Raw genomic sequence first — 16,280 nt, 5'->3', positions numbered from 1 at the left:
TTATGACGCACCTCAATTAACACCTTCCCAAATATAAGCTCCATATAGTTGAGTTTGTAAAATTTGCTCATAATTATTATGCTATCTTAATGTTTCCATATGCAATCTCTGGTTATCTGTACAGCTCAAAGTTTCTGTAGAGTGTAAAATGTTGCTTCTCGACAGCTCAAATACGATGCCATAAAAACTAGTATTTAGGGGATATAATTTTTTTAGAGCAATTAATTTCACTACATAAAATCTGATATTTCGTTGTTGTAATCGCTAAGAAGTTGTGTATCCTCATCAATGTGTAATTTTTTATATATTTATAATTTTTCACAGTTATTTACTACAAGAGTATTACTTTTTCACATCGTTTCTCTATTTACAACATGGAAAGAAGATATATCATTGCCATAATTAAGATATAAATACTCTAAACCTAAATCTCCATTACAAGCATAAACATAAATTCATACATTTCGTTTTGGTATTAAATAAAGAAAACTATGAAAATCGAATGAGTAAAAGCAACAAAAAGCTATTTTAACGGTAAAAACATTTATAAATTCTCAGATGGTGGTAACTTGTTAAAGCAAAGATTCTTGTAGTACTTTATTATTTTTCGAGATTAATCAATTATAAATTATGTAAAAATACGTTAACCTATTAAAATACAGTAAAAAATAAAAATGTATTAGTCAAATTATGTATTTTTGCTACTTCATGGGTGATTGTATTTGGTTCTGCATTTATTTTAGTGTATCTTACTGCATGTAATTTCATACTATATTGAGGTTTTATATATTATTATACTAAATTTAATTTTATATACTATTAAACTATATTGCATTTTTAGGTATTATTGTACTACATTGAATTTTATATACTGTTATAATATACTAAATTTCTGAATACTATTATACTCTACTAAGTGTTTCAGGCTATTATATTATGCTTACGTTTTAGTATAAACTTGAATTTTGCTGTACTGTATTACACTATACTGAGTTTTTGGAAATAATCTCTAAGGTTCTAAACACGTATTAAACGTTGGCAAATTGTAATGGGAGATGCGAAACTATGATTTTATAATTGAAAGGTAGTTGCCAAATGATGGCGAAGTCTGTAAAAACTGAAAAGCCTTTCAATTTAAAATCTCAAATTAACTGTCAATTTATGCGCAGGAATGTGAATTAACTATCCATTTGTGTGCAAATAAATACTCTGCGAATTGAAAAGATGCACATTTTGTCAGCTAAGATTACCACAGTTTTTGTATAACTTATCAAAACCATAAACTTCGATTCTTTCTTAACTTTATATACCTTAATTTTAATACCTTAATTTTCGATTCTTTATTAACATAACAGAAAACTGAGTATTAAATATAGCAGATGAGCATTCCGATCAAGAAAACTGAGATGTCTGAACGCCAGAAAGAAATGTTTATTTTTTTTCTTAATTTTTTGGGCTCTTAATTACTCATTCGTTTTTTACTTTTATAGTTAGGTGTTAAATATTAGTTAATATATTCATGTCTTAATTTTAGGTTTTGGAAAATATTTTATTAAAGGTACTGAAAATATACGACCGTAAAAGAATTTACCTGTAAAAGATTTCATTACGTTTCAGAAATATTCCGAAGATTATGAATATAAATGCAAGCATGGTGAGTTAAACATAAGTTTAGTCTCTTGGGAGGAAAAAAATGTCTATTTGTGTAAATCAGGGATGCGTCTCAAACATATTTCTAATGAAAGAATAAAGTGGATTATAAATAAGTTAAAAAAAACTTCCAAATAAATGAAATCGGAATCATTTACATATACCACGAAGATAGATAAACGTTACCTTTTCGCCTCATTTATCCAAAATCATTTTACGTAATGATTCAAGGAACGAAATGCGAATTGAAATTGATCTCAGAGCATTAATGGGCAAACTTTTTTTATTCACTGAATTGCTAGATCGGATGGAAATTGGAAACGCAAATTAAACAAATTCATTCCTTTTTTTTCCGATGTCTTCAGAAGACTGCGCAATTAATTTCAGATATTCAAGTTTTGCTGCTTTCAAGATTAAATGGCAAATCTCTTTAGACCCTTGGGATAAATTGCACTGTATAAAAGAATTTTTTGCTTGTTTAAAGAATTTGCGGATCTTTTGTTCATTCGCATAGACATATATATAAATTCTCCTTTCATCAAATATTTGCTTCAAACTTTAAAAGAAACTATGCTTAGTTTGAATTATAAGAATGTTATTTTGAAAAATATATGCTTCGAATGGAAAACTGTAGAAGCATTTCCAGCTCACAGATTTGAGAATGAGAATATTTTCAGTAATTTTTTAATAGTTAAAAAAGTTAAATATACTATACTGAATGTAATAAATCGATTAACGATATGTAATATGTGAATATGTTTAAGTTAAAGGCACATTTATTTTATATAAAATGTATTAAGTTATTTTACTTATTGTTCATATATTGTGAAGTCTTAATTCGAAAGCTGTATGTCTGTGAAAGAGTGTAATTCCAGTTTGAACATTTGATCAAGATTTTATTTGTTCACAGCCTTTATGTAAATGAAAGGTTAAAGCATTCTATCTTGAAACTTTTCTAGATGTCTTGCTTCTTTAGCTTCCCCTTCGCCTTTATTCTGTACAAAATTTGTTCGCGGATTTTGGGTGTATAGGCTTTGATTGATAAAGGAATATAAAAGAGCTTCAAGATGGTTCTGAAGACTGTAGGGTTCCAATCGTAACTGAAAGCTAGAGTCCTGTAGGCCCTACTAGAAAAATAGCTAGTTATCGCTATCTCTTAAAGAACTCACAAAGTATAGATGAAACTTAAATAACCTTTTCGCTTAATCTTATTAAAGGGGCAACTTGTGCTACAGACGAAATTTGTGGATGTTTAAACTAGCTCAACATAGAGTTCAATTTAAACACTGATAACGTAGTTTAAGACTACACATTAAATAGACTAAAAGTTATTGCTGGCTCAGATATTTCACCGGCGCGCATTTAAAGAACATCAGCTAATGAGAATGCTAAAGCTAAAATATCCGTTTTATGCAAAGCTAGTCAAAAAATACTAAGACATCTGCCAGAAACTCTGATTTAAAAAGTCAAAACCCTCAGCTTAAATACACAGAAAGTTGATTTACATTCTAGTGATGAATACGGAAAGTAGAAGTTATTATAAAGAATCAAACCATAGCAACTGGTTAATTAACCTACTATACTTTACATCTTTCCCCACCAGAATTTAAATAATAGCAAATGAAAGTCTGTAACGACCTTGGATAAAATTTTAAATTTCAGATCTAACACCATGAGACAACCTTTATAATCACTTAATTAAATTCTTAAATTTTCATTTGCGTTCAACAAAAATTTGTTTTCGAAATATTCATATTTCTAATCTACCAGTCTTCGTGAAGGAAAACGAAATATTTGAGCTACACGTTTTTAGGTTGCCTTTCACAATTTCACATAACATTTCACAATTTACGCTTTTTTCTCTAAACTCTTTTCCAATCACTTAGGTCTCCAACATTTGTGATGGGGGAAGCAGTGCGTACAATTTTGGCATTTTTCAAAGCTTCCTGCAAATCGAATTTCTACATGGTTAATGTCATGAATAACCTCAAAGATACTCTGTTTCAAAAATCCATGTCTAATGTTCTAGGTGTAATTTTCATTTAACTTGAAAGTGTTGGCTGGAGAGCTGAAGTTTTAAACAGCCTCATTTACCCCATGCATGCTTTTATTTCAATTTATTACCACCGTTAAATCAATTCATTACCATATGCTAGCTTTTATATTTTTATTTGTAATAAAGGACATCAGAGCACATTCAAACTTTAAGATGCATTTGTTCTCTTAACAAAAATTCATTCATACAAAATACTAAACTCACACGAACCCATATGTTTCTTTATCACTCACCTAAAAACGCACCTTCCTAAGCAGAAAATCTGTTTAAAAAACACTTTTAAGTAAAAATATTATTTCGTTCTAGATAAAAATTGCCCTAAATGTTTACACTCCTTAGCTGATAAGATTGAAAAGAGTTTTTGTTTTACGCAAATGAAATTAATTGTAACTTACAGTAAGAGAAATAACAATTCCTGGATCGAACACGCAAGCAAAAAAGAAGAACAATTTGTTTTCGAGGAGGCTGCAAACAGTCTATATTGCTTAGGATGAAGCCAGTTACTTTAATTAGTGAATCTATTGCACTGGTTCAATATCCAAAATTTTTATAGAACATAATTAAGTACAGATTAACTTTAACTGCATGTGACGAAAACTGCACATTTTTGTGTCTTTTTCTAACAGATTAGTATCTTAAATATTGAAACCATCATCTCACTCTCACTATAAGATAAATTAAAAGTCGAAATTAAGACAGTTTAAGTTGGATTATAGTATATATCAAAGTTTAGAAAACGTACAGACTCATTTTTGATCGAGTAATTAGCATCAACAAAAAATTATGTTATATAAAAGTGAAGCCTAATGCAGAAATCTTGAGTTCATAATCGAAATAAACGTCGCAAAATACTTAAGGTACACAGAAAAATACACAAGGTGCCATTTTTCTGGAACAAAACTGTTATTGATAAGTATATTTACTAAAATTCATTAAATTTTAAACTAAAAAGCATAGTGGGTTTTAAGAGACAAATTCCACAATTTCCCCTTTAGTAACATGCATATGTTGGATGTCTCTATTCTGCATAAACTTGTTTCCTTTTGATGCCAAGAGGACATATTGTTATTGAGAGCAATGAGCTTTTATATTTGAAATTAAAACTAAATATATCGTATTTCTAGCTTTAAACGTTGGCGTGCGTTTCTTATACCTATCAAATCTTTCAATGATTCTTGTAACGAATTAAATTTACTGGGCATGGTAATGAAATTTAAGCTGAGTAATAGTTAATAGATTATTAAATTTAATTTCTTAGGGCGTTTTCCAATAAATCATAAACTTCATGTGATCAGGAAAAGGTATTTAACTAAATTATACCTAAGACATTTTATGCTAAGTTATTTAAATGCAACACATTCTGTCTAATACAAAACAGAAGAAATAGCTGTTCGTATACTCCTTACGTGCGTACTGAGTTCCGTGGTTAAGTGCAATTATAAATTTCTGCAAATTCATAATAACATTACAGAACTTTTGACTTGGGAGACACGATAATGTTATGCAAACAATTTCGTTTATACACGTGAACTTCCTTTCCTCACACCATTTACTATCTATATGGTGAAAACGTTTATTAAGCATCTGCAGGAAACTTTTACGACAGGCATGTATCCTCACTGAGTTTTAAATTATCAGTTTTAGAAACGAATATAATGAGCAAATTATACTTAATTTTTCGTTCTTTCAGCCTTAGTTTACCGATTTTTGATTATTTTCATTACTGCATGTATTTAAACTAACATGTATCCTTTATTTTTGCATCTGCTGGAGTTCTGTATTAAAATGCTAGGTAAAATGATAATCGGAGGTTTTTCTAAAAATCTGTTCGTGAGATTATGCTAATTTTAAATGTGAATGTTAATATTACAAAAGAAGAAGGTTCTACTGTTCATATTAAACGTAATAGAAAATAATATATAAAAGTACCTTGAAAATCTGAAGTGAATGACTGCTTAGGAATAATCAATAACTCACCACTTAATATCGGCTAGAAATTTCTCTGAATTCCATCTTGAAGATAATCTTTGATTGGCAAATGCTAAGCGCCAACGGAGGATGCTAAGTCGGCTTGCTATTCCTTAATTAGGAATTCTGATTTACTCTTTCGTCAATTAAACTTATCGTCTCACGTTCCACAGATTTTGCAGGTACAGTGTTACCACGTGAAGTATTCCTTTCAAAAGTTTGAAATATCTACAAAATTCGATGAAGGAACTCTGGAAATAAATGTAGATATCTCTATCTGAAACAATATCCCTCATTAATACATTTCATTATACATGCGTGTGAACTAAGGTCTAAGGAAGTATTGAAGTACTAGGCACACTCTTATAACTTATTTCGTTCTCTTTTATTCATATAGTAACTCTATAAAATTAATAAATTAAATATTACTAATTTATAGTTTAATTGCATTATCTTACTTCCACTTTACAAACGCATTATTTATTTTTCTTAGTTTACATTCGTTTGAATAATTATTAAGAATAACAAAATATATAAAGCCTTTTCTTAGACGATTGTTTCGCTCTCAATTATTTTGGCGGAGTAACGTAAAAAAGTATTAAAACAGAATTTTTCTTTTCAAGTATTACAAGATCATGGTTTCCAAATGCTTATTTTCTAATGTTATGAGACCTTCAGTACTTTCATTATCAGTTGAATCAAAATTTTCAAGAACTTCATGAACGTCTAACAGTAGTGGTAAAAGTTAAAACATCTGTAATTACACATATATGTGACAAACATGAAATCTTTCTATAACACTTCATACATATGCACCATGTTTCTCTTTATATATATATAAGATAAGGAAAATGGAAAATTGTAATTTTAATTTGTAATAACCACTTAAGTTTACTTTTTAATTTGTTCCTCGCTCTGTTACAAAACAGTCACTTGCTTATAGTAAATCCCTCTGAATTGTATCATTTCAAAATTAATCCCTCTCATATGATTTTTATATAATGTTCATAACTCATACATTCACATGATCATAAAAATAAATCAGCTGATAATAGGGGAAGAAAACTGTATTATTTTAAAGCCTAACCTTCAAATTGGAATTGCCGCATTTCTTCTGAGCATTTTCATCTTGTTATCACACATTTCGCAGATACTGTTTTCTTACTTCAAATACATTATAAAACTTGAAACGTACAAAGGTATTTGTACAAGAACGGCGCAGGTTGCGGCAGTTTAGCTGTGTCTGCGTGAAAAATGTTTTTCAACAATAAAGAAGGGTACAACTTAGAAGGTACTTCTCCTGCTTTCCTGGCATGTCTTCGTGGTATGGTGGTCTGCACCCTGGGCGCGTATTCCAGAGGTCCATGGTTTGATTTCCGGCGAAGGCGTTGCTCATTTTTTTTCATCTTTACTGCTTCCAAAAATTACCTAATGTTTCAACAACGGCGCCCGAACTAAAAGAGTGGTGGATGATGTTTCTCCACACCCAGGATTTGCCGATTAGGTCCCCTAAAAACCCCAGTCGCCCTTTAAAAAGGGGAGTATATAAAGTACTTCTTCCGCTCTCTTAGCGTGCCTTCATGGTGTAGTGGTCTGCATGCTAAGCGTATATTCCAGAGGTCCGTGGTTCGATTCCCGGCGAAGGTGCTGCTCATTTATCATCACTCCTGCTTTCAAAGAACACCTAATGTCTCTAGAAATTGACCACAATAACTTACATATCTTAATGCACAAACTACGTCATCATGCGATAACGCCATAGCATGAAAAATTCTATTACATGCATATAATAAAATATATCTATAATATCTTGTGTATATATATATATATATATATATATATATATATATAAGTATCTTAGCTGAATTAGCCATTTTCACTTTTTAAGAAGTTTTGTTCTTCTAACAACTTGACTGACGCCATTTTGAGTTCTTTCCATGTCTTTTCGCGTCTCTCAAACCCTCTTTAGCAAAGGGGGGATAAGAGTTCCCGCCAAATTACAATCTAAGCGCATTGGCCTATACGGAATAGCATTGTTTCACCCACTTACGTTACACGACGAGAGGGATGGTTGGTAGAACACGGAGGGGATTTGCACCCTTTTTCAAATCTGTTGCGCGATCCAGAGGTCGGCCTAACCCAAGTCTGTTTTTTTAGTTTCTTTTGTTTTATGTGTTTTTTAAAATTTTTTTGGTCCTAGTAAGACCCATCGGCGTTTGTTTTCATGCGAGTTTAATTGCGTATTTATTTGATTTCAGTACCATAATCTTTATAAAAGTTTTTTTCTTCTTTAAGCTAGCAGAACCAGTCCGTACGTTATTGTAATTTTGACTAATAGCAGACCGCTATTTATTTTATTTTGATTTTAATTTTGTATTGCTCGGAGTTGCATTTACCTTTTTTTACACCTTAATGTGTTTTTTTGCGGACGGGTTGGGAAAAAGGAATAGAGAATTGAAGCTTCAAAAAGATTTTTTCGGGACAATTCATATTTATTTAAAAAATTTTTTTTCATCAAACAAGAGCTTCAATGGTCTGTTTCGGCGAAACGCGTAATGGTATTTAGCCTAGTTCGACATTCAATCATTTTTCCCTTAAAAAGCCTGGTTGAGGGCCGATTGGGCTAATTTACCATTTTCCGCTTTGTAATTTTTATAATTTTTCTAATTTTGCAATTTATGTTTTAATTATAATTTTTGCAATTTATGTTTTAATTATTTTGTTTTGTTTTAACTTGTTACGTCGATCTATTTTTATATATTTTTATATGTATTAACTTTTCACCTGTCACAACGGTCAGATTAGTTTTTTCGTGCATTCACAAGTTTTCCAACATTGATTTTTAAAAATTTTAATTTCGCGTGTAAGCAGTTTTTTCTTTTTTGTTAATAATTTTTTTTAAAAAGGTTTCTTCTATGTTAATATTTTTGTAATACTGCGTTGAAATATTTCATGGAGCTACAGCTCCTGGTAACTTTTTAGCAAGCTCGCTACAATATTTCTTCCTGTTATATATATATATATATATATATATGTAAGATATAACAAAATATGATAATTGGTTTAAGAAATTATTGGCGACCTCAAAATTAACTATTCTAGATTTTATGTTCTCCCGAATTCGAGATCTTTCCATATTACATAACGCTGCTTGAAAAATGGAACTAAAACGCAAAATTAGCCAATCACAGATTAGCTGTACTTATTGCACCTAATCTAGTATAAATAGCTACTAACTGCATAGTCTCTCTCTCTCTTTTTCGCCTCTTTGCCTGCCTGTTGATAGCATTTCGCTCAACCTCGGGTCGCCATTATTTAAAATGTAATTGCATATCTAAATTTATGGCACGCATTTAACACACCTAATCTTCTACCAGTTATAAAGATATGTGGTAAGAAATTCGTCATCCTAAAATAAATGATATGTAACTATCAACCTGTTCGTGCTTCTTCTAAAATTCCATCGGATCATTCCACTATGACGTTGTTTCTAGTCATCTACGCAGCAGTAGTTTCAGCCATGAATAGAGCGTGAATTGTTTTTATCTCCTGCCTATAGTAAAACAGTACACAGGTTAAACGGGGCGACATCCAAGCAGAGCAGCGTGGAGATTTTCGGCAGTAGCGGAAGCTAGGAAAGGAATGACGTAATTACCTGGGAGAGGTATTTATACCTAGTAGATACAGAAAAATACTATATATATATATATCTGTAAGATAAAACAAAATATGATAGCTGCTTTAAAAACAAGTAATTGGCGACCTCAAAATTAACATTCTATATTTGGTGATCTTTCCCTAAATTCATCTGGTCTCTCAAATTCCAGATTTTTCTGTGTTACGTAACGTTTAATGCAGATACCTCTTGTCCAATCAAATTAATTGTAAAACAAAACTTTCTCTAACTCGAACTGAAACTATTGACTTTGTAGAGTCATTAGGTTAACTGGAAGCAGAAAAGATGAAAAATATGCAACCGCCTTCGCCGGGAATCGAACCGCGGACCTCTGGAATACCGGCCCAGCGTGCTACCGTTACACCACGAAGGCACGCTAGGGAAGTGGGAGAAATACCATATATATATACTCCCCTTTTTAAAGGGCGACTAGGGTTTTAGGGGACCTAGTCGCCAAATCCTGGGTGTGGAGAAACCTCATCCAACACCATTTTAGTTCGGGCGCCTATGTAGAGACATTAGGATTTTTTGGAAGCTGGAGAGATGAAAAATTAGTAACCGCCTTGGCCGGGAATCGAACCACGGACCTTTGGAATACCGGCCCAGCGTGCTACCGTTATACCACGAAGAAACGCTAGGGAAGTGGGAGAAATACCTTATAAGTTTATAACTTTCTCCCTTCTTCCTTTCAACTGCTGCGTTCTCTTTCGTTTACGCTTTCCTGCTGGCAACACGCTGCTTTTTCCATGTTGCTGCTTATTTGCCTAAGATGACGTCGTACTTTAAGATGGAACTTATTGTATTCTACTGTAATTGCGAAATGTTTTGTCTGCAAAAAGGCTGATTTGATATAAGTAAAATATAAAGATTGTGATTCTTCAAGCTCAGTTGTGCTAAATGCGTCATCATCGTTTTCCACTCAGCCCTAGTTTCAGCCACTACGGTCTTCTCAGCCATCAACACAATATCGAAAGCTGTTAAAAGTTCCAATGTTTTCTTCTATGCTTTAAAAACATGACATATATGTATATATATATAAAAGATGTTACTTACACAAAGCAAATCAATAAAAAAATATCCTGTTATAAATGATTATAGGCAACAAATATATTTTGCACCTGTTTATCTGTATTACATCAAATTAAATTCAGACTAGCCAAGTATTTTATCACGCGATATACATTTGGATCTGTAGTGCATATCAAAGGCCCTACCAATAGCCGAGTCGTTAAGACCACTGAATACAGGTCGTTCAACCTGATTTGGAGCCCAGGCAAACCACCTGACTGCATGGTGTTTTTAGTGATTTTTCCGCATATTTTACATGGATAGGAGACAGATTCTGCCATAAAATCTTCCATGAATCTTCCAGGAACTGAAAACTGCGTTGCTGAATGAGTGGGACAAATTGCCACAGGCACTGATAAACTGCTTTATTTCCAGTATGCCATCATGCTGCGAGGCCTGTATGACTGTAAGAAGGGACCATATCCCCTATTAACCCATTTCTTTTGTGTCTTCTGCAACCGCCGTTTCAAACCTTCAAACTCCCATGAGTGTTACACACGAACATGTGTGTCTATTATAACTGTTGAATGTTTATTTTGTTTGTATTATATCAACCACTACTTTAAAAAGTTTTAATTTAGGTTTCCGTACGTAGCACTTTTGATTAATCTATTTATCTCTTGTTTTGCCATTAGTTGATCTTCCACATTTTCTGGTTTAAGTGCGTTTGTGGCATTTATTTTTATATGGTTTACTTGGGAGAAGATTCTTTCTACGCTAACCGAAAAATGGAATAAAATAGACTGGTAAAAGAGTTAGATAAAATATCTTATTCAGAATTATTAAAAGACATCGTTTTATATCATGTATCAGATACCGAAACTCAGGATGATTTCGTAAGAAATATCTAATTCTTGATTTAAACGGAGCGATCTTCATACATCATCCAGACGTAGTTTGCCTTCATAAACAAGGTAAGGGAATTGCATTGCTAAATGTAAAATTGAGGATGGCTACCTCACGTGATTGTGTACCACTACTAGAGCGCGAATAATATGACTCTGCAGTTTCTTCGTCACTTAGAGGACATGCCTTTTTGATTCGCATACTAAGTTCAACAAGGTATTTTAAACAATCGTTTTTAAACCTGCTCTGATTGTTACCAAGTGGCGTTTAATTTAATAAGGCCATACAACTGTCTTCCAAATATTATTTATTCACAGGTTTATGATTTATTGTGTTGTTTGGATCAATTTCAACCAGAAAGCACGAAATAATGACTTCGTCTTTTATGAAAAACCTAAGAACATTTTTATATTCAGTTGAAGTCATTTAATTAATTAAGTACAATGTGAAATTCCCATATTGAAATTTAATATTCAGACAAAGCTTATACTCTCCAGTGTATTTCCTAAAAACGGCAACAAATGCTTAGTTCCTTTGGTGATCATCGTATTGCAAATATTCCTCAACCATACATTTTGTCCATTTTTGCTTGAAACTGAAAATAAAGAACTAACGCATCCCATTATTTATTAATAATGTAAGATTCTCACTAGTGTAATTTTCAGTTACTGTAGAAAGTGACGAATCTTAAGTACTAGTTAGCGAATAATTGCTTAAATTCGTGTGACAAGAAACATCAATATGGAAGGGTAACTAACCCTTTATTATTCCAATAAAATTTGACAAAACTCCGTCCTGGAGTGTACAATCAAAGCCGACACTTGGGCTTGAACTTAAGAGACTAAAAATTAAACTAAAACTAAGATTAACTAAAGAAGTATAGCCGAAGCTATCAAGATTCTAATCGAGTTGGCCCCTGAACTCTATTTGACTACGATGCTTATCAAGGGCCTGAGTATGGCCGAGCGTAATAACAGCTTTGAGAGAGAGTAGCCAAAAGGCAGACGCGCGTAAATCAGAAACTCTGATTCTCTCTAACTCTGTAAGTAGACTTCGAGGTTTAAATACCGCTCCTCCTCATTAAGTATTCAGAAAGATTCCAAAACTACGTTCTGGCCGGAAGTAGTAAGTTGAAGTTAAGTATTTGACAGGAAAGGAACTTTAACTTAAAATTTAACTGTTAATAAAATTAACATAATTCTTACAATAATATAAGGCTTTTTCAAAAAGAAAAATCTTATGTTTAGAAAACCAGAATATTTTTATTCTAGAAAACACCGGGAGGTTTCACTATTGGTGAATAGCTAACTCCTAACATTATATGCACAAATTAAAAATATATCTACTTTATTGAATATTTTTTCATGATTATAATTCTTAAGTGACAAAACGTATGAAGAATGACACATTTTTAGTGTTTGAAAAGTTGTAAATTACTTGTAACAAAACGCTTTCGACACATAAACTATAATTTAATAATAAACTAAAGAAACTAACAAATAACAAAAAAAAATCATTGAATGATTGATTTAAGGGAAAAATCAACCTCGAATTTTTTTAATTATTGATTTAATTATTTTGTGAACTGACCCTTCAAGGCGAATACAAAATGATATCAAATATGCCAAATTTTAAAATTAAATATCTCGGTTAAAATTCATCGTCCGGGAGGCAAACCTTATGTTTTTCATTTTTATAATAAGTGAAGGATCGGGACTATGTATGAAACGTTAGATTTCATGATTTTTACAAAATTTGAAAAAGCCAAAACCAGAATATTTATTTAAAGTATTTGTTTACGACCAACAATTGCGAAAATAAAGACTGGTTAAGAAATTTTCGTGACACGGTATGTAATACAGACAATCTTAATCTCTATATTTCAGAGTTCTACAAGACTATCTTCAGCTAATATAATATTCTTATCTTCTGAGAAATGCCAGCAAAGACTATTAGAATGTCATTTCTATTGTAGTACCCATGGCATCGGAAGGAACTCTTGAGTGAAAAAGGACCACAAAAATGATTGCATTTCAGATCAATAATCTCGGAGGAATTGTATTTTTCATTACTGCTGGTATATTATGTCGCAGTGGATCGCAGCAATGTCCTTATATTCGTTTCCTCGACGGGATTTCATGCGTTTAAGAATTGTTTATAGGAGAACATCTTGGAGCATGAGTGTTTTATACTGGAGTTTTATGTTCGTCTACCTAATATTAGTTTCATTTGTCCTTAAATATACTTTTCAGATTAAATGGTAAAAAGTATTTGTCAAACTTTAATGTTATCGACGTTTTTCAAGCATCTGTGCTCAATAATATGAGATTAATAAATCTCATTCTTATGCACATGTACACGCACACAAAACGACGTATTAGTGACCATTCAAACTTAAACCAGTGACAAGCCAGTGAATTTTAAGAAATCATGGAAATGTTTAAAACACTGTGAAATATGATTATATGTTTCCAAACTGGGAATCAAAACAGGGTTCCCTAGTAATGAAGTAAATAACACTACTGAACACTGACAGCTCGAATCGAATCTGGATGAATGAATGTGTTGACTTCATGAAGGTTTCACGTTTTTTGTCACGCACCATATTAACGCAAGTCAATTTATCTCAGAAAGTCCTCTACAAGAACATTTATTTTAAGAAAAATAGTTTTCAAGTGCTTAGTCTTGATAAAAAAAGATAAATGTAATCAAAAAGGAAAATTTTTATTTCCCATTATACAGTATAATATGTCCATTATGAAAATTCTCGTTTTAAATGGCTGTAAAAACGAACTACTTCTAAACTACATTCAAACTCGAACTACATTCAAATGATCAATCAAAAGGAAACTTTTATGAATGTAATAGAACTCCAATTAATAGGACTCATAGTTTTCTAAACTTCAGTTATGTAGACAGCTTACTTGTTTTTTCATAAGCTAAGTAAAATTAAATCTTTTGTTAATTTATTTAAATATCGTGAAAAATATGATACAACAGACTTTATATTTTAACACGCTATAAGTTAACTCACATGAAAGAGTATCGAGTAAATCATAGATTAGTCATCAATGGTAGTAATCTTCAGTTCTTTTCACTGACGACTGATCTATAATATTCAACAAAAACTAAAAACGTTAATGAAAAAGTAATTAAGGTATCCGATTACGTTCGATACCTTAATTTTGAAAAAGTGTACAAATAAATTCATTTTTGGTGTTAATTAGCAGAATGCTACCTAAAATGATAAAAACACTTTATAAACATATTATTAAAGTGTAAATTTTACTTTTTTCACACATTTTGGATAAAAAAATGTATTCAAATTTCAATATCACGAGATTAGTTTCCTCAAAATTATTTATCAATATTTTACTTTTATTTTTCCACTTATATTTATTAAAGCATAAGGTATAAAATGGACTAAAATCCAAGTCATAAAGCAAAATGTCTATTAAATGTACCTGTTTGAGTACATGCACTAGCTACTTTTTGAGAAATTTTTCTCTCTTCATTTACAAAATTGTCTGCAAAAATCTTAAATATGTATATAAACCTAAACTTTTAGTCCATTCAATTCCCAATATTCTATAGAATATTTGTGGGAAGTATCATAAAATTGCTATAGTAATATTTTAAGTCACGGTGTTTTTCGTATTAGAAATGTTGACAAAAACAAGTTTTTCAAAAAACAAATTTAAAGTTTTATCTTTAGAAAATATATTAGAAATTGATATATTACATTGCTAAAACTGCCCTGTTTTGTATATTACACCTTCTGTTAACTCTAATTTAGAAGATTTTTGCTTTAAAGAAGCTCTTAAATTTTTTTTGTGATTTTTGCGGAATGTAAAAAATGCCGTTTTGAATCGACAATTCGAGTTTTATCAATACAGTTATATCCTTTGACAGTATATTGTCCATGTTTCATATTAAGTTTTGCCAATATTTTTAACATACTCAAAAATCCATTATTAAACTGTATTACTTCTATATAGGAACCAAAATACAATGTAGTCAACTTAACAAACACTTGTTTTGGTATGGTACTTTTGGTATGATACGTTATTAAAACTCTCATTGTTTTGAGTTTCGAAACACGCTGGACAGGATAATGCAGAAAATACAGATTTTAGAATTTCAACATCGAATATTCTATTACCAGCTTTATTACCAGCAGCATTATTAGCTTCATTATAATGCTTCATTATAATTTTCAGAAAATGTTTTATTGTTTCCTAGTTTCGATTCACAGGCAGAAGCTTTCACAGTATATCTGTTTCCAGCAAATCGCCGTTTTTTAGAACGAAAGGTTCCACGCCGACCCATTATGACGTTTACAATAATAACGTGAAAATATTTTTATCACAATGTTAAAATAACAAAGCAGAATGAGATAAAAAAAATCCTGAATAACAGCAAGCAGGGTAAATCAGCGCGTAATCAAATCAGAATGTAAAGGCAAACGGAAATGTTGCCAAATATGATACTGAAATTTCGAAAGTAATCTTGCTTCCAAGCACATAATAATACATATATTTCAAAATCATCTTTTGAATTTTGCCAACAGTATTCAAATGAAATATTCTTGTTTAGAGGAGTCTGTGTCCCTTAAATATCAACTTCCGGTCATTTAAATAGCAACTTCTGGCCTTTTAAACAGCAACTTCCGGCCTTTTAAACAGCAACTTCCGTTCATGGTGTAGAACAAAATCAGCCATAACTCTACTTCTAATCACCGGAGAGACAAAACAAAAATAGTTTTTGGAAGCTAAAAATATAAGCTTTCAATTAAAGTAATAAAACTTTTTTGAAACATTTCTTCAAAATTGACGATCAGAACGTAGTCGGATGAAGTTCTGATTTATAATTAATATTCTTTATTTAATTTTAGAGTCTCTGCACAGGTAAAAATTTATTTCAGTGTTTTTTTTTTTTTTTTTTTTTTGATTGAAGTAGGAAAGTCTCTATATTTAGGCAGATAAAAAATATTTAATTGCTTAATATACAGAACAT

The 16,280-nt window shown here is 31.3% G+C and overlaps 1 protein-coding gene across 2 annotated transcripts in view; it reads left to right on the top strand.

Moving 5' to 3' along the window:
* LOC118184292 (suppressor of lurcher protein 1-like) overlaps positions 1-16,280 on the top strand; it is a 246,512-nt gene that overhangs the window by 62,509 nt on the left and 167,723 nt on the right. The window lies entirely within an intron of this gene.

Source organism: Stegodyphus dumicola, chromosome X1 (assembly GCF_044657685.1).
Source record: "Stegodyphus dumicola isolate Sdum_Otavi_A_Nest chromosome X1, ASM4465768v1".
Classification (NCBI taxonomy): domain Eukaryota; kingdom Metazoa; phylum Arthropoda; class Arachnida; order Araneae; family Eresidae; genus Stegodyphus; species Stegodyphus dumicola.
This window is presented reverse-complemented; position numbering and strand designations above follow the sequence as displayed.